This window comes from Plecotus auritus, assembly GCF_963455305.1.
Source record: "Plecotus auritus genome assembly, chromosome: 8".
Taxonomy (NCBI): domain Eukaryota; kingdom Metazoa; phylum Chordata; class Mammalia; order Chiroptera; family Vespertilionidae; genus Plecotus; species Plecotus auritus.
The window spans coordinates 79,612,019-79,632,372 of NC_137782.1; positions in this window are offsets into that span (position 1 = coordinate 79,612,019).

Consider the following 20,354-nt stretch of genomic DNA (forward strand, 5'->3'; position numbering starts at 1 on the left):
TTGGCTGAACCAAACACCTTTCTATAGAAATGAGAAAAGCTATTTGTAGAGGATCAAAGCAATGCTTCCTGGTGGGGCAGACATGAGCTAAGGATCTCTACAAGAGATTTCAACCATTTTGAGGGTCACCTAAGTCTCACATTATAAAATGAAAGGAACTCTGTAGATAGCTCATAAAGCCCCATAAATAAAAGACACAAAATACAGAGTACATGTTCTTCACATTTTTCCTATTATTTTCTTTTAGGACTATTGGTTAAGCTGAAGAGGCCTTAAAAGAACTGACTTCATACCTGTAGTTCCCTTAGATTTGGCAGTTCTCTGCTCATTCTGAGAAATCCATCAAAAATAATAATGAAGTTGACAGTTGCTGCTGTGCAGAATGCTGCTGGCTGAAAGGGCATCTCTCCTTAAGTAACCCCTGCTTATTCTGGGACATTTTCATGAGAAAAATATGGAAGTTCAACAAATGAGAGATTTTTTTTTTTTTGCATTATCATTTTGTGTCCAATTTTATTATCTTTAGGCCAGAAGGGGGGTATGGCACAGTTTTTGTTAATTACAGGTTATTTTGTTGGCATAAGGTGTCTAGTTTTGACATTGGGCTTAGCAACTGCACAGGGCAGTGTTTATCGATTGCTATAAGTCAGGGTTCTGAACTCAGGTTGTGTTCTCTTAGGGCCGTGGCCGGCAAACTGCGGCTCGCGAGCCACATGCGGCTCTTTGGCCCCTTGAGTGTGGCTCTTCCACAAAATACCACAGCCTGGGCGAGTCTATTTTGAAGAAGTGGCACTAGAAGAAGTTTAAGTTTAAAAAATTTGGCTCTCAAAAGAAATTTCAATCGTTGTACTGTTGAATTTTGGCTCTGTTGACTAATGAGTTTGCCAACCACTGTTAAGGGTATCTAAGTCTTTGCAGGTGGTTTGTTTTGCAGTTTCCCCTCCTATACAATATATTGCACAGATAGCAAGGAAGGCACCTTTCTAAAACAAAGAAATATGAAAGCACCATACAGCATCAATTATTTTTAGGTTGTTGTCCTCCCTTCTTGTCCTTATGTATGTTACATATGGTGCATATGCATTTCACTGAGGTATTTGTAGGACAATTCAACGGTTGATAGTTTTATATTCTACTTTCAGTTAATTTTGTGTCATGAATACATTTTCCCCACTTATAATGGTTGTTTTTTAATTGCTCTGTAACATAATATCACAGGGTATGATGTACCATAATTCCCTAAGCCTTCTCTTATTAGTGAACTTCTGGATCATTTTACGTTCACACTGTTATAGATATAAAATAGGCTCTGTTTCCATTTAAATAGAGACACACACTCTCATTTGACTCCCCAATGGGTTACTAAAGGTATTACTCTGTGTAGTTGTTTGTTAGTGTCCTTTACTTATGATTACAATGCATTAGCCTGTCATGTTTAAGTTATACACTTTCTACCGATTGGCTGTCTGGGAAACTAGAAATGGCACATTGCACCATGATAGTCTCTCATGTCTGAAAATAAAGTTCATTAAAAATAAGCCATTTAAGGAAATTCCAAAAGCATTTAATTAACTAGAACATTTGAGTGGAGAGTTTTCAAATTAATTTAATTTCCCGATATTTGCTACTGCTGTTATTATTAGCTTTCTTTATATAGAGGTTAAAAAATAAAGTTCATAATATTATGTTTTAAATCAGCGATTTCAACATTTATCATCTCATGGCACACATAAACTAATGTCCAAAATTCTGTGGCACAACAAAAAAAATTATATATTTTGCCAATCTGACAAAAAAATAGATATAATTTTGATTCATTCACACTGGATGGCTATTGTTATGTTGGCTATTATCATTTTTTATTTGACAATATAAGGGAAAATAGGACAGTGCCCCTGACTAAATAGTCAAGTACTGCATATATATTCATTTCAGAGAGGAAGGGAGAGGTAGAGAGAGAGAGAGATAAACATTAATGATGAGAGAGAATCATTGATTGGCTGCCTCCTGCATGACCACACTGGGAATCCAGCCAGCAACCTGGGCATATGCCCTAACTAGGAATCAAACTGTGGCCTTCTGGTTCATAGGTTGATGCTCAACCACTGAGCAATCTGGCTGGGCAGTACTGCATGTTTTAAAAATTCTTGCAGCCCAGTGTGTCTGATGTGGTGCAGGAGTTGAAAATCACTGTTTTAAATCACTTGGGGTTGGCAAAAATTTGTTCCTTTTTTATCTTGGTTCCCAACATTGTGTGTGAAATGTTTATGTCTCTTTGTGTCATGGTGTTGAGGCAAACTGTGAGTTTATATAATTCCATCCCTTTGAAAGGGTGACTTGCAGACTCTCTTAGTGTCATTCTGAACACCATGTGAGTGTAATGTTGTCCAGGTAATTGGAGTTGAGTGGCTCCAATACGGTGAAACTTGAGAATTATCTACAGGACCCAATGCACCCCTTTGCATGTATGACTGTTTCAACGAAATTCCAGATAGGAGTATTTGGGTCTGTCCGTTTGCTCTTTCTCATCACAGTGGAGTGCAACAAAAATCCCAGATAATTGAGCACTTCACCACTGAAAACCTATAGTAGAACTCCAGACCTTGTAGAGACTGTGATGATCATCCAGGTGAGGAATTTGAAGCCTAGAGGAGTCATGAGTTTCCTTCAAGGGTTAGAATATGACTTAAAACCCTAGAGTTGTGAATCATTGTCCAGTTCTCTTCCTTCTACTTTATGGCTATATTTAAAGTTTTATTGCATATACCTAAAATCTTCAAAAGTGAAAAGAAAAATAACTTTTAACTCTTTTGAGTGGATTAAGGAGTGAAGAAACTTTCCCTTTATATTCAAGCATACTAAATGCTGACTAAAAGAGAGTTTTATTATATTTGTACGTGCAGTTAAATGAGTCATGCATCAAGAAGCAATGGGTAAATGAATGATTTTGAGACAGGCAAAATATGTCTGTGTTCTTCTTCCTAGTTTTTTATTAAATGAGTCACAGAAAGGAAATATGAAACTGACTCCCTAGAGGCCAGTCTGTTAAGTAAAAATCCAAACCAAAGTTTAACAACAGAGAAAAACTATTATGTATTACCCTCCCAAGGGGGAGCTCGATGACACAGTTGGGGCTAACAGTCACTGTTTTCAAAAGCAAGAAAAATTGAGTTATTACTTCTGCTTATTCTCAAATAATAAAGAATGGACTTGAGGTTGGAAAGGAAGCTTTCTGAAGTTGATTAACCTCTAAATGAATGCAATAGTGTGGCGCAGCCCCACTTGCTGGACACCAGCATCCCAGAAGATTTGTGGTTTAGATGGTTTTCATGATTTATTTCTGTGAAAGAAACAATCCCATTACTAATGGCTGAAAACAATTAACCACCATATCTTCGGATTTCTTAGGTCAGTACTTTAGGAAAGGCTTGTCTGGGTAATTCTTCTGTTTCACATGGCATTGACTGAAGTCACTTGCTGGTGTTCCTCTGGCAGAATGGCTAGTCTGAAGGGTCCAAGGTGCTTCTCTCATGCATCTGGCTTCTTGGTTTGGGTGGGTGGAAAGCCGAGCTCTGGAATAGACTCTGGAATAGAACACCTACATATTGCATATCTTGAAATTATTTCTGGACAGTTAGGTTTCTTTCATGGTTCTTCAAAACTTCAGGAGTGAGGACTCCAATAGCATAAGTGGAAATGCCAGAATATCAGTTTAACCATATTCTATTGTTGGTTAAGCAACTCAGTAAGAGTAGCTCAGATTCAGAGGGACCGGAATGAGATTTGATCTTTTAATGAGAGGAGTAGCCTGGAATGTGTGGCCACCTTTGCTTGATTATACAGACTTTAGTAACACCTGGTTTATAAATGCTATGTACTGATGGTCTCTTACTACAATTATCTTTAACTCCCTGCCTAAGAGTTTTCTCTGGCCACTGGAGTTTTTCCAGCCCAGTCAAGGGTCAGGGTAAAAGACTTGCCAATGATGATAGGAGATGGAGGACAAATATTATTAGATACAGAAAATCATTATGCTGAACTCATTTATCACTGAGGCTGTTTATTATCTTTGACACATGATGTTGAATACAACCTAGTATTGATGAACATGACTGTTTAACTAGCTCCAAGGTCAAGAAACAAAACATTAACAGTCACTCTAGAAAACACCATGTCCCCTTTCCTGATACTGCCCCACTCCCAAGAGCCACTGTTCTTCTGACTTCTAACCCCATAGAATGCTTTTTCCTACTTTTGAATTTTATGAGGGTGGAATTGTATAGCATATGCTCTCCCATGTCTGGCTTTTTTCACTCAACATTACATTTAATTGCCTGTACAAGTAATTGGTACATGTAGTAGCTTATTCATTTTATTGCTATATACTGTTCCATTATTTAATACAACACAGTTTATTTTTCAATTATATTTTTCAAATGTTAAATAGAATTTGAGTGAATTTCTGGTATTGGCTCTTTTGTTTGTATCTTTTGGTGGAAACATAGGCATTTCTGTTTGGTATATACTGAGGAGTGGAATCTCTCAAATTTTCTTTGGAAATGCACTTTCTTTTCTTTTCCATCCATAAAAGCTCTGCTCATCTCTGCACCTTTAATTATATCTTCCCTGAGGCACTCCAAAATTTTCCTGCTCAAGTATATGTCCCTTCTCCAATCCATCTGTTTACATTTTCATCAGAGTTACCATCTAACACTGATATTGGTTGAGTGCCACTCTTTTAATCCCAAAACATCTGGTTACCCTCTACCATCTTCACAATAGAGAGCAGTGTTGAAGGTCTTCCAACATCTGGCTCTGACCAGTCGTCCTAGCTTCCACATCTTTCCCCACATTCTGTTGACCAGTTGTTATCTTATTTACAGTTTTCAATTCATATCTGTCCATTCTTTGTAGTATTGCTTCAAATACCTGCTCTCCATTTTCCAGCTCTCAACGTTTCAGCAAAAGTATCTAGCACAAAATAGTATTTGTTACAGAATTATCAGAGTAGACACTTAGATATCTAATAGAATTGCCAACCCTTGATTCACATTCTCTATCTACTTTCCTTCCATCTCCCCTATTCCAGTCAAAGACATCTTCCATTTTCTCAGCTCAACAACTCAGGAGCCACCATTGTGTGTCCTCTTAAACTCCTATTCTCCAAATGCAGTTCCTGAGCAAGTTCTGACTGCCTATTCTCTCTGCAAAGCAAATAGCCCGAATGTGACTCTCACCTCCCTTCCCAACCTCAGCATCTCTAGCATGTACTATCCAGGGGTGGGCAAACTTTTTGACTCGAGGGCCACAATGGGTTCTTAAACTGGACCGGAGGGCCGGAACAAAAGCATGGATGGAGTGTTTGTGTGAACTAATATAAATTCAAAGTAAAGGAGCAGAGGGGAGAGCAAGAGAACCGGATAGAACAGCCAGATCTGGCCCGTGGGCCGTAGTTTGCCCAAGGCTGTACTATACCGACCTTCCTCTCTTCTTTTTGGATCCTCTCGTTTCCTCTCTTGCCTGAGTGATTTTTTTTTATTTAAATGAATCCATTTATATCACCCATGGTTCTTAAAAGCCTTAGGTATTTTCCACTTTACTTGGAATAAAACCCAACCTCCTTACTGACATGTAGAAGTCTTCACAGCCTACTTTCTCTTCCCAAATGTTACTTCCCCTGAGATGCCATCTGCACCCCCACAATTCACTCTTTATCCTCTTGTCCTGCTTTACTTCTGGAGAACTCTAGTCGCTGTCTGAAACCACATAGCTTTGTTTATTTTTGGTCTTTTCTCACTAGAACATAAGCCCTGGGGGCAGTGCTTTATCTCTATCATCGCTGCACCCTCTAGTGAATATAATAGTGCTTGGCTTATGGCAGGCACTGAATAAATATTTGTTAAATGAGTGAATATGTGAATGAATGAATGAATATATAAGTGACTACACAATGCCTCCACTTATGTCAAGACTTAGGATAAAGGCTCTCATTCTCCTACAATGCTCCCAATGATATCATTGTAATAAACCCAGTTATTAATTAACTGGAAAGGAGCAAAGGAAGGCAAAATATTATAGACGTGCCACTTGTGCAGCTTTGTCAGGAAGCTGCAATTTAGACACATGCCCTGTAAAGTCTGGATGAAATAGGGAAGGTACTTGTCTGTCAATCACACCTAAAAACAGGTCATTGACCAGAGTGGGTGTGGCCAAGCCTGGGAAAATTTGAGGTACATAAACTCCTAAACAAAGGAGTTCCTCTCTTGATTTTGCCTCTTGGTTCCCACTCCTGGCCTGTGGAGCGCTCATGCTCCTGCATTCACCAACATGGCCCACAGCCATGTGGACCCCACACACAGTGGACTAATGGACTGCAACTAGCCTGATGCTGTACCAGACCCAGCTCCACCATGGAACGGAAATTCTGGACACTAGCTTTGCTTTCAGCTCTGCTAATCCCCAGCTGCACATTTTCCAGGACTGGATTAAGGGAAATGGAACTTTGTAAATGCAGGGATGTAATCCACACAAATAAAAATCACTCATCCTCCCATGCAAGTATCAGAAAATTCTTTTTTCTAGAGATATCATAAATATCAGACCCCCAGCACCCAGTGGGGAAAGGGATACCCCACTTCCATGGGTGGACATGCCACTTCCACCAATAATACCATGAGATCAACATGCTTCTTCCTCTGAAATAATGTATATAATCTTTAATACATTACTTATTTCATTCTACCTTATGAAAACACTTGCTTACTCGTTGGCATCCCCTGTAAGCTGTAGGCTCTTGAGTGCAGGGCCTCCCAACCTTTAGCCATCTCTGCACCTGAACAGGCCCTGCAAATAAGCTTCCATGCTGCATGTCTCAATAAAGTGTTTAACTGACATTAAAGGGTTTTATCTATTTAAAGAGAAAATTAGTATGTTTGTGAAAGAACCTTACAGAGATTTAGTAATCTTAACTGTGTTAGAATTGCACAAAGATATTTTTGTGGCCTTTAAGTCTCTTCCAATAGTCCCTCCAGTTAAACTTTGACTAAAGAAGTTTTGTGCATCAGGAAAGGTGACTCTGTGCCAATGATTTCCTTTAAGGAAACATTGGGAATTTACTTTTAAAATTGGATTAGAAAGACAAATTTAAGTGTATAATACCAATTGAACCATATTTTGATCTTCATTGAAAAGTCTGCATGCAAAACCCCTGCATTGACTGGAGCTCTCCGCCCCTGTAGAGAGGTTTCTAACTACAGTAGCCCCCCACTCCTCCCTTAGTTGCAGTTTATGTTGCTGTGGTTTCTGTTACCTGTGGTCAATCATGGCCTGAGAATATGAAATGGAAAATTTCAGACATAAACAATTCATAGGTTTTAAATTGCGTGCTGCTCTAAGTAGCATGACAAAATTTCCTGCTGTCTCACTTTGTCCCACTTGGGCTGTGAATCATCCATTTGTTCAGCCTATCCACACTGTACATGCTACTCAGCCATTTGTCACTTAGAAGCTGTCTTGGTTATCAGATCCACTGTCATGGTATTGCAGTGTTTGTGTTCACGTAATCCTTATCACCAGAAGGTCAATATCAGCCTAACGCTATGTCAAAATGCCTGCCAGTCACCTCACTTATCTCATCCTATAGGCATTGTATCATCTCTTATAATCACAAGAAGGGTAAGCACAGTACAATAAGATGTTTTGAGAAAGAGAGGAAATATTCATATAACTTTTATTACAGTATATTGTTATAATTATTTAATTTTATTATTAGTTATTGTTCTTTAACTCTTACTATGCCTAATTTATAAATTAAACCTTATCATAGATATGCATGCATAAGAGAAAACATAGTACATATAGGGTTCTGTGTAATCTGTGGTTTCAGGCATCCACTGGGGGTCCTTGGAACATATCCCCCATGGATAAGGGGGAACTAATGCATAACAAAATCTGTTTCCTAGAGCAATATTTTATCCACAAGATGGGGAAGTGGTTCCAGATTGGATCTTTTGTTTTAAACCAATCTAAAAGTCCACTTATTATCCTAGGATTTCTAACATTGGAACTGCATCCCCGTTACTGAACATAAATGCCTTCCTCTTGGAAGCAGGAAAAAGTAACCACAATAGAAAGTGCAGAGCATCAACAAAACACACCTGTCTGGAAGAATCTTCTATTCAGCCTAAGAAGATGAAGGTCGTTCATGTATCATTTAGAGCCATTGTGTGTTGTGGATGAACTATATCTGCTGTTTTTGATTCTAAAATGAGGTGCCTGAGATTTCCCTACTTCTTTTATGTAGATTTGGAGGGAAGCAGTGCAAAGGAAATGTCACCTCAGCTTGGTACACATGGACATTTATTTATTTTTAATAGGATTTATAAAAATAACCAAAGAGAATAATAGAGGTAATCTCTCCTTTTGAGATTTCCTAATAGGACATTTCATGAGAACTAAAGATGCTTCGTACATAAAGGGGGGGGGGGGGAGGGTGGAAATGGCTTTCTTTTCAAGTCAGATTTCAATTATTTAAACAATCAACTAAGATTTCTTTCTTTTTCTCCTTCATTATTTTGCCACCCTGTAAATAGGGCATATAATTAGGTCATTGGAATAACAGAAAGAACTCTGAGACAAAAATCCTATTAAATTTCAAATTCCTGCATTACCGCAAAGGTAAAAAGCAGCAAAGCAGATGTTTTATGTGAACTTTAAGTTCACATAAAATATAGATAATAGCCTTATCTATAAAATAATTTCAGACATATGGTATCCCTAGAACTTTAACCATATCATATTTCAATTCATTTCATTATGTTTTTAAAACCAGGTTAGTGCATTTATGCTACAGTTTAAAAAGAGTGATATTAGCCTGTCACAAGAATAATATTCCCAATATTTATTTGGAAAATTATATCCTAAAATTTAGCCTTTATAATCAAGGGGATCTGTGTGTGACATGATTGATGCACACCTAGTTGTTCGAAGCAAGACTTACCTTTGGTGACAGACACAATTTGTTCCAGTCTGGCCTCACCATTTACTAACCACATAACTTTGCATGAATTACGTGGCTTTGGTTACAAGTAAAAACTAAGAGTCTGGCTTACATAAGCATAGAGGAAATTAATTACAGGGTTAACGGATGGGAAGGCTGGAAAAGCAGTGGGAGAAAAAACAGACAAGAGCAGGCAAACTAGGTAGCCAGAACCACTCAGGGGTGGGCAAACTTTTTGACTCGAGGGCCACAATGGGTTCTTAAACTGGACCGGAGGGCCGGAACAAAAGCATGGATGGAGTGTTTGTGTGAACTAATATAAATTCAAAGTAAAGGAGCGGAGGGGAGAGCAAGAGAACCGGATAGAACAGCCGGATCCGGCCCGCGGGCCGTAGTTTGCCCAAGGCTGGCTAGGTCCTGCAACTATGATGCCTGGACACTGGTTGCCACCACTGCACCAGACAACACCATAGTCACCCTGGACATTGGTGTCATGAGTGATGGCAGGGAGACCTCTTAGTGCTAGAGAGTCCCAGATGCAGTCTTTGGTCCTTTTCTCATTACTATCTGCCCTCAATCCCTCTGTATTCTCACCTGGTCTCATGGATTTAAAAATTATCTCTATGGTGCTAATTCCCAAATTTATATCACCATTCCATCTCTTCCTTGAAATCCAGAGTCATATTTGACTCCCTACTCAACATCTCGACTGGGATGTCCAAGGGAAAACTCACCACAATGTGTCCAAAACTGAACTTCTGTTCTTCCCCTTCTCCTTCAGCCTGTACCTAGGCTTTCTCATTTCAGTTAAAGGTCACTCCATCCTTCCACTTTCTTACTCTTCTTTTTCTCACTTCTCATCTTCAGTCTATTAGGAAATTCTCTTGGTTCCATATTTAAAAGATATTCAGAATCTGACCCTACTTTTCTCCTTTTCTGCTCCCATTCTAATCTCTCATCTGACTTATTACACTAGCTCTGTATTCTGTCTTACTTGACCCCACCCACTTTCACCATACTCTACTCTTAGAAAAGAAGTCATTAGTGATCATGTTCAAATGTAAATCAGGGTTTCATGTAAACATAAATTCTATCTAATTTGACAAAATAACTAGGAATGAGATTTCTGGTTTGTATAATGTATATTTAATGTTATAACAAACTGCCAAAAAAATAGAAATAGGGGAGGGCTTTAATGACAAATGACTAAGATAGCATATTTTATATATATATATATATATATATATATATATATATATATATATATATTTAGCATAATGCTCTCCATCTCCATCCATGTTGTTGCAAATGGTAAAACTCCTTCTTTTTTACCACAGCATAGTATTCCATTGTGTAGATGTACCACAGTTTTTTAATCCACTCATCAGCTGATGGGCACTTAGGCTGTTTCCAAATCTTAGCTATGGTGAATTGGGCTGCTATGAACATAGGGATGCATATATCTTTTCTGATTGGTGTTTCTAGTTTCTTGGGATATATTCCTAGAAGTGGGATTACTGGGTCAAAAGGGAGTTCCATTTTTCATTTCTTGAGGAAACTCCATACTATTCTCCACAGTGGCTGCACCAGTCTGCATTCCCACCAGCATTGAACGAGGGTTCCTTTTTCTCTGCATTCTCTCCAGCCAGCACTTGTCATTTGTTGATTTGTTGATAATAGCCGTTCTGACAGGTGTGAGATGGTACCGCATTGATGTTTTGATTTGCATCCCTCAGATAATTAGTGACTTTGAGCAGATTTTCATATGTCTCTTGGCCTTCCTTCTGTCTTCTTTCAAAAAGTGTCTATTTAGACCAGTTACCCATTTTTTGATTGGGTTGTTTATCTTCTTTTTATTAAGCTGCATGAGTTCCCTGTAAATGTTGGAGATTAAACCCTTATCGTTGATATCATTGGCAAATATGTTCTCCCATGCAGTGGGCTTTCTTGTTGTTTTATTGATGGTCTCCTTTGCTGTGCAAAAGCTTTTTATTTTGATGTAGTCCCATTTGTTTATTTTCTCCTTGATTTCCATTGCGCTAGGAGCGGTATCGGTGAAGAAATTGCTTCGGCATATGTCTGAAATTTCTCTGCCTGTGGATTCCTCTAGTATTTTTATGGTTTCTCATTGTATGTTTAAGTCCTTGATCCATTTTGAGTTTATTTTTGTGTATGTTGTAAGTTGGTGGTCTAGTTTCATTTTTTTTGCATGTATCTGTCCAATTTTCCCAACACCATTTGTTGAAGAGACTGTCTTGACTCCATTGTATGTTCATGTTTCCTTTGTCAAATATTAATTGAGCATAGTGATTTGGGTCGATTTCAGGGTTCTCTATTCTATTCCATTGATCTATATGTCTGTTCTTGTGCCAGTACCAGGCAGTTTTGAGAACAGTGGCTTTGTAATACAGCTTGAAATCTGGTATGGAGATCCCACCTACCTTGTTCTTCTTTCTCAGGATTGCTGTGGCTATTCAGGGTCTTTTTTTATTTCAGATGAATTTTTGGAGAGTTCTTTCCAGGTCTGTGAAATATGCCGTTGGTATTTTAATGGGGAGTGCATTGAATCTATAGATTGCTTTGGGTAGTATGGACATTTTAATGATATTGATTCTCCCAATCCATAAACATGGTATGTTCTTCCATCTGTTTACGTCTTCCTCTATCTCTTTTTTCAGTGTCCTGTAGTTTTCCACGTATAGGTCTTTTACCTCCTTAGTTAAGTTTATTCCTAGGTATCTTAATTTTTTTAGTGTGATGGTAAATGGGATTGCTTTTTTAGTCTCTCTTTCTGTAAGTTCACTATTGGTGTATAGCAATGCCATAGAATTCTTGCCATTAACTTTGTATCCTGCTACATTGCCGAATTCATTTATTAAGTCTATTAGTTTTTTGATGGAGTCTTTCAGGTTTTTTATGTACAATATCATGTCATCTGCAAATAAGGACAGCTTTACTTCTTCTTTTCCAATTTGGATGCCTTTTATTTCTTCTTCTTGTCTAATTGCAATGGCTAATACTTCCAATACTATGTCGAACAGGAGTGGTGAGAGTGGGCATCCCTGTCTTGTTCCTGTTCTTAGGGGAAATGGTTTCAGTTTTTGCCCATTGAGTATGATGTTGGCTGTGGGTTTGTCATATATGGCTTTTATTTTGTTCAGGTATGATCCTTCTATTCCCACCTTGCTGAGAGTTTTTATCAAGAAAGGGTGTTGGATTTTGTCAAATGCTTTTTCTGCATCAATTGATATGACTATGTGATTTTTATCTCTCAATTTGTTTATGTGATGTATCACGTTTATTTATTGATTTGCAGATATTGTACCATCCTTGCATTCCTGGGATAAATCCTACTTGGTCATGGTGTATGATCTTTCTGATGTACTGCTGGATCCGATTTGCTAGAATTCTGTTGAGGATGTTGAAATCTATGTTCATGAGGGATATTGGCCTATGATTCTCTTTCATTGTGTTGTCTTTATCTGGTTTTGGTATTAGGGTTATGCTGGCTTCATAGAATGAGCTGGGAAGTGTTCCTTCCTCTTGAATTTTTTGAAATAGGCTGAGGAGAATAGGTTTTAGTTCTTCCTTTAATGTTTGGTAAAACTCCCCTGTGAAGCTGTCTGGCCCCGGGCTTTTGTTTGCTGGAAGCTTTTTGATGACTGCTTCTATTTCTTCCATATTATTGGCCTATTGAGATGTTTAGATTCTTCCTGGTTGAGTTTTGGAAGGTTATATTTTTCTAGGAATATGTCCATTTCCTCCAGTTGTCCAGTTTGTTGGAAGAGAGTTGTTCATAGTATTTTTTAATAATCCTTTGTATTTCGGTGGTGTCTGTTGTTATTTCACCTTTTTCATTTCTGATTTTGTTTATTTGGGTCCTCTCTCTTTGCTTCTTGGTGAGCCTGGCTAGAGGTTCATCAATCTTGTTTATCCTTTCAAAGAACCAGCTCTTGGTTTTGTTGATCTTTTGTATTGTTTTTTTAGTCTCAATGTCGTTTATCTCTGCCCTGATCTTTATTATTTCCTTCTTTCAGCTTACACTGGGCTTTTCATGTTGCTCTCTTTCTAACTCTTTGAGTTGTAGGGTTAGGTAATTTATTACCATTGTTTCTTGTTTTTTGCAGTAGGCTTGTGCAGCTATGAACTTCCCTCTCAAGACTGCTTTCGCTGTGTCCCATAGATTTTGGATTGTTGTGTTTTCATTGTCATTTGTTGCCATGATGTTTTTTACTTCTTCCTTGATCTCTCTGGTAACCCAGTCATTGTTTAATAGCATGCTGTTTAGTCTCCAGGTGTTTGATTTTTTTGGATTGCTTTTTATTGTAATTAATTTCCAGTTTTATGCCACTGTGATGTGAGAAGATACTTGATATGATTTCTATCTTCTTGAATATGAAGAGACTTTGCCTATGACCCCACATATGGTCTATCTTTGAAAATGACCCATGTGCACTTGATAAGAATGTATATTCAGTGGCTTTGGGGTGAAATGTTCTGAAGATGTCAATTAATTCCATCTGGTCTAGTGAGTCATTTAGGATTGATGTTTCTTTGCTGACTTTTGTTTAGAGGATTTGTCCAGTGGTGATAGTGGGGTATTAAAGTCACCTACTATGATTGTATTTATGTCAATCTCTCCCTTGATATCCTCCAGGAGTTTCTTTTTTTTTTTTTATGTATTTGGGTGCTCCTGTATTAGGTGTGTATATGTTTACCAGAGTTATTTCTTCTTGTTGGATTGCTCCCTTTAGTATTATGAAGTGGCCTTCCTTATCTCTTGTTATGTCCTTCACTTTGAGATCTAATTTGTCAGATATAAGTATTGCTACCCCCGCTTTTTTTTCATTTCCATTCGCCTGAAAAACCTTTTTCCATCCCTTCACCCTCAGTCTGTGTGTGTCTTTTTTTCTGAGGTGGGTTTCTTGTAGACAGCAGATATATGGGTCATGTTTTCTTATCTAATCCATTACCCTATGTCTTTTGATTGGGGCATTTAATCCATTTACATTTAAAGTTATTATTGATAGGTACTTATTTGTTGCCATTTTTATTCTTTACCCCTGTGTTCTTTCTTCGCTTCCTATTTCTTTTTTTTTTTTTTTACAGCAGACCCTTTAGCATTTCTTGCATTGTTGGTTTGGTGGTAATAAACTCCCTTAGTCCTTTTTTGTCTGTGAAGCTCCTGATTTACACTTCAATTTTGATTGATAGCTTTGCTGGGTACAGAATTCTTGGATTCAGACCCTTCCTTTCCATGACTTTGTATATTTCATTCCATTCCCTTCTGGCCAGATGTGTTTCTGTTGAGAAATCAGTCACAAGTCTGATGGGGGACTCTTTGTAGGTAACTTTCTGTCTCTCTCTGGCCACTTTTAAGATTCTTACTTTGTCGTTGGTGTTTGCCAATTTAATTATGATGTGCCTTGGCATCAGTCTTTTGGTGTTCATGTTGCTTGGGACTCTGTGAGCTTCTTGGATTTTTGTGGGTTTTTTCTTCCCTATATCAGGGAAGTTTTCTGTCATTATTTCTTCAAATAGGTTTTCTATTCCTTGCTCAGTTTCCTGTCCTTCTGGCACCCCTATTATGTGGGTGTTATTTTGTTTCATGTTGTCCCAAAGTTCCCTTAGGCTCTCCTCCTGCTTTTTAATTTTTTTTCTAGAAGCTGCTCTATTTGGGTATGTTTTTCTACCTTGTCTTGTAGCTCACTGATGTGGTCCTATGCTTCTTCTAGTCTACTCTTGATGCTTTCTATTGAGTTCTTTACAGCAGCGATGTCATTTTTCATTTCTTCTTGGTTCTTCTTCATTTCCTCTTGGTTCTTACTCATATTGTCATTTTTGTCTTCCATTCTTTTCAGCCACCTTATGACAATTTCTCTGAATTATTTATCTAACAGGTTGCTTGCCTCCATTTTGTTTACTTCCTTTTCTGGTGATGCCTGCTTTTCTTTCATATGCGGGCTGTTTCTTTGTCTCCCCAGGGTCTCTCTTCTCTGAGTGTCTGGTTATGTAGTTCTCTCTCTCCTTATTCAAGGCGAAATCTGACCTTTCCATGGTGGAGTGTAGAGCTCTTCTGAATCCACGTGTTTGCGCCAATTGGGGACTGGTGCTCTGGGGTCCGCAGCTGTTCGGTGGGTGCCGCAGTTGTAGATTTTCAGGCTTCTGATAACATCCACTTTCCCCTTCAAGATGGCACAGTCTCCCTGTCTAAGCCAGTGGCTCCGGGAGGGATCCCAGAAGCAGTCGGGGCTGTGCCATACCTCACCTTCTCCTGGAGTATAGCTGTCCCTTAACTCACCAACAGACACTCCCCATGAGACCCTCAGCTGTTCTTTCTATCTGCTTTGGGACAAGGCTTGGGACATGTCTGTCTATTCTGCTGCCATTTTTCCCCCCTCAATATGCTCTTTTATACATTACTAGAGGCCCAGCGTGAGATTGAAATTGTGCAAGGAGGCGCCCTGCCTCCTGCCATGAGAGGAGGTACCCCGCGAGGGACCAGGACCCACTCCTGACCCGCATAGCGCTGGCCACTGTGTTGTGTCTGCTGGGGTGGGGGCATGCTCCAAGCAATGCAGCAGCAGTTCAAAGCACACCCCCGGCCACCATGTTGTGTCCACTGGGGTGGGGGTAGGCGCTCCTGTGTGTTGTGTCTCCACTCTGGCCCACCCCCAGCCCCAGCCTCCCCGCGGCTGCTGGGGCTGGGGGCAGCACGCAGTTGCCTCCTGCCCATCTGTGCAGTTCCTCCTGAGTGGTCGTGATGCAGTCTCCTCTTGATTGTTTGTGATGCCTGGCTAATTAGCATATTCTTTCTCTCTCTCTCTCTCTCTCTCTCTCTCTCTCTCTCTATATATATATATATATATATATATATATATATATATATATATATGAAATCTTTGACTAACTCAAGTTTGCAAAGATTTTTCTAAAAGTTTGATAGCTTTTTATTTTACATTTAGGTCTAAGATCTATTTTGAGTCATACAAATTTTGTTCATTTCAGAGAGGAAGGGAGAGGGGGAGAGAGATAGAAACATCAATGATGAGAGAGAATCATTGATTGGCTGCCTCCTGCATGCCCCCCACTAGGGGTCAAGCCCACACCCCTGGCATGTGCCCTTGATCAGAATCGAACTCAGGACCCTTCAGTCCACAGGCCGATGCTCTATCCACTGAGCAAAACCAGCTAGGGAGAGTCTTACAAATGGAGCAGCTTTATTAATAATGATATAACTGAAAATAGCCCAATATCTTTCAATTGGGGAATGAAAAAACAAATTGTATTGTGTACATACAATGGATATTTTTTAAAAAGAACCAACTGTTGATACATGGGATGGCATGGAGGAATCTCAAATGTATTATGCAAAATGAAATAAGTTAGCTCACAAGGCTACAAACTATATGATTGCATTTATTTTATATCCTGGGAAAGGCAAAATTATGAAAACAGAACAGACACAGTGATTGCTAGAGACTAGAAAGAGAGGAGTAAGATTGACTACAAAGAGACATGGAGGAATTTTTGGTAGTCATGGAACTGCTTTATGGTTGTAGTTACATGGCAGTGTATGTTTGTCAAAACTCCTCTCACCCCCTGCAAAATAGTAAACTTTACACTATGTAAATTATACTTTAATAAAAATAACTATAATAAACCCTTACTTAATAATGATAGTAATAATAAAAATAAAATCAGATTATTCACTATTTTCTCAAAATTCTTCAAGTTGGAGTGAAAACCCAAACCACTACATAAATGTGTCCCTACTAATTTCATGCTCACTTATTCCTACTCCAGCCACACTGGTTTCCTCAGGGCATCTGCACTGACTGTTGTCTATGTTTGGATGTTCTTTGCATGGAGACACGGTTCTTAGTACATGCACTAAGGTGTCCTGGGGCACCAGATCCAATTAACAGAGGTTCTGAGGGATATTTTAAAAAGTCAAGGAAACAAACTGATGAGAGTAAAAAAGGTGAAGAAGAATAAGAAGTATAAATTCTTAGTTATAAAGTAAATCGTGGGGTTGTAATTTGCAGCATAGAGAAAACAATAATATCATAAATAACTTTGTATGGTGACAGATAGTTATCAGACTTATTGTGGTGACACATCATAAGGTATATAAATGTCTATTCAATATGCTGTACACCTGAAACTAACATAATATTGTATGTCAACTATAATTCAATAAAAAAAATTTTTTTAAGTCAAGGGAAATACAGTGCCTTCTGCTGGACACCTCACAAACTACTAGCTTAAGATATTTGGTTTTAGCATTAGATTGTGCAATCTTACTTTTGATGACATCACAGATGTGAAAAAAACCATATAATCACGGACTTTAACAAGCACTGAGTGAAAATCATCATAAAATGGGAAATGAGAGTGTCCATATCGAATTCAATTCCAAGGATCAAGAAGTTATTTCAGGCTCACAGGACACTTTAAAGTAAGCCCATAAGAAAGTACTATGGTTACTTAACAATGCAAAAAAATTTTTAATTTTTTTTTCTCTTTAGGATATCTAACTAAATATGACAAGTTTCGAGAGAGACAAAATGGCGGCAGAATAGACGGACGTGTCCTGAGCCTTGTCCTGGAGCAGATAGAGGGAGCTGCTGAAACGAGTGGAATCCAGCCTGAATTGGCGAAGGAGGCGCATCTGGTGAGACAGTTTGCAGCCAGGAAGGGCAGAGATCCCCCTGATAAAGGTAAAGTCAAAGATCTAGGCAGTAGAATCTGCCAGACCTCTGAGCCCAGAAGGTCAGGGAGAAACTACACAGCGCCAAGCTGCGTCCCTGAGGACAGGCAAAGCGTCTGACTGAAAAAAAAAAAAAAAAAAAGGGTCCACGGGACTGCGGGAGGTAGGGGATTTTAGACCTTGGAGTCTGGATTTGAGATCTGAACTTTAAGGCAGCCCGGAAGAGCTGCCAAACCGCGCAGAGCCGGCAAGAAAGGAACTTGCAGAGACGCGGTCCCTCCTCGCGCTGGGGCCTGCGCCTTTCTCCACTGAACCTGGTTCGTAGGACCCTTAGGATACAGACGCTTACCTGTGGTTGAGGTGCAAAAGAGGGAGTGGGGTTGTGAAATCTGGGGAGAATAGGCAGCGGATGGTCCAGGAGAGGTGGAAGCGAGTCTGGTGCTGAGTCATATCTAGGCCCCGTCGCCATTTTCTCCTGAGAGATAGCCCCTCCCTCCAGTCTCCAGGCAACCAATATAGCCACACCCAGATCCCACACTGATTAACACCATGGAATCTGAATACTCCCTGAGGCCATAGGATCTGTCCTAAAGAGAAATCTTTAGAAGTTAGGCACCTCAATTACACAGCTACACTGCCAGGGCCCTTCAGAGTGCTTCAGTGTGCCTTGCTGGCAAACTCACCACGGGTGCTCCTGTGAGCCGCCACTGGGAGTAAGCGCCTATCCACCACAGGTGCAGCAGTGAAAGCTGAGTCTGCCCACCCCATAACTACAGAACTCTGGGCATCACACTCACACCTTTCTAGAGTGAAGGCCCCCTGAGCCACATCACCCCAACAGACAGTTCCTTGGTGCCACTGTGAGTCCCCACTGGGCACGCGTGATTTCAATTAAGGGTGCAAGACAGCAAAAATTGGGATACTCCCCTCCATGGCTGCTGACTTCTAGACACCACAGTTGTGCCTCTCAAGCTCACAGGCCTACATCAAAAGAACCCAAATAGCTCAAGTAGGGAGCTACACTAGATTACCAAGCCCAGGAGAACTGAGAGATTATGCCAGTAGCACCATCCCCAAAAGAACCTGGGTAGCAAAGCAATTGGATCTACAATTAAAACATTACAGGAAAACATGGGGAGACAAAAAAGAAACTCCAAAAGGAAAAAGAGGAATCACCAGAAAGGGAGTTAAATGAAATTGAGGCTAGTAGCTTAACAGAGAAATAATTCAGAGTAATGGTTATAAGGATGTTTAAATGGATGGATGACAAATACACACAACTCAATGAGAACTATAAGGAGCTGAATGAGAATGTAACCAACATGAAAAGAAACCAAGAAGAGATGAAGAATGACATAGCTGCAATAAAGAACACATTGGAAGGCTTAAACAGTAGACTAGAAGAGGCTGAGGACCACATCAGCAAATTAGAAGACAAAGTAGGAAAAAACACACAAACACAGCAGTAACTGGAAAGAAGACTTAAAAAGCAAGAGGAGAGCCTAAGGGAGCTTTGGGACAACACAAAATGAAACAATATTAGAATAATAGGGATACCAGAAGGAGAGTAAGAGAAGCAAGGAATAGAAAACCTGTTTGAAGAAATAATGACAGAAAACTTCCCTGATACTGGCAAGAAAAAAACTATGCAAGTCTAAGAAGTACATAGAGTTCCAAACAGGTTGATCCCCAAAAGACTGACACCAAGACACATCATAATTAAATTGGCGAACACTAACGACAAAGTAAGAATCTTAAAGGCTGCCAGAGAGAGAAAGAAAGTTACCTACAAGGGATCTCCTATTAGAATATCAACTGATTTCTCAACAGAAACACACCAGGCCAGAAGGGAATGGAATGAAATATACAAAGTGATGCAAAGCAAGGGTTTGAATCCAAGAATACTATACCCAGCAAGGCTATCATTCAAAATTGAAGGTGGAATCAGGAGCTTCACAGACAAAAAAGGGCTAAGAGAGTTTATCACTACCAAGCCAGCAATGCAAGAAATGCTAAAGGGACTGCTGTAAAAAGAAGAAAGAGAAAGGCAAAAAGAAACACAAACACTAAGGAAAAATATGACAACAAACATGTACTTGTCAATAATAACATTAAACGTAAATGGATTAAATGCACCAATCAAAAGACATAGGGTAGCTGAATGGATAAGAAAACATGACCCATATATTTGCTGTCTATAAGAGACGCACCTCAGAGCAAAGGATTCACACAGACTGAGAGTGAAGGGATGGAAAAACATTTTTCAGGCAAATGGAAATGAGAAAAAAGCTGGGGTTGCGATACTTATCTCTGATAAAATAGACCTCAAAGTAAAGGCCATAACAAAAGATAAGGAAGGCCACTACATAATACTAAAGGGAGCAATTCAACAAGAAGATATAACTCTGGTAAACATATATGCACCCAATGCAGGAGCACCCAAATACATAAAAGAACTCCTAGAAGATATCAAGGGAGAGATAGACAAAAATACAATCATAGTAGGAGATTTTAATACACCATTTACGTCACTGGATAAATCCTCTAGACAAAAAATCAGCAAAGAAACAGCAATTCTATTGACGCACTAGATCAAATGGACCTAATTGACATCTTCAGAGCATTTCACCCCAAAGCCACGGA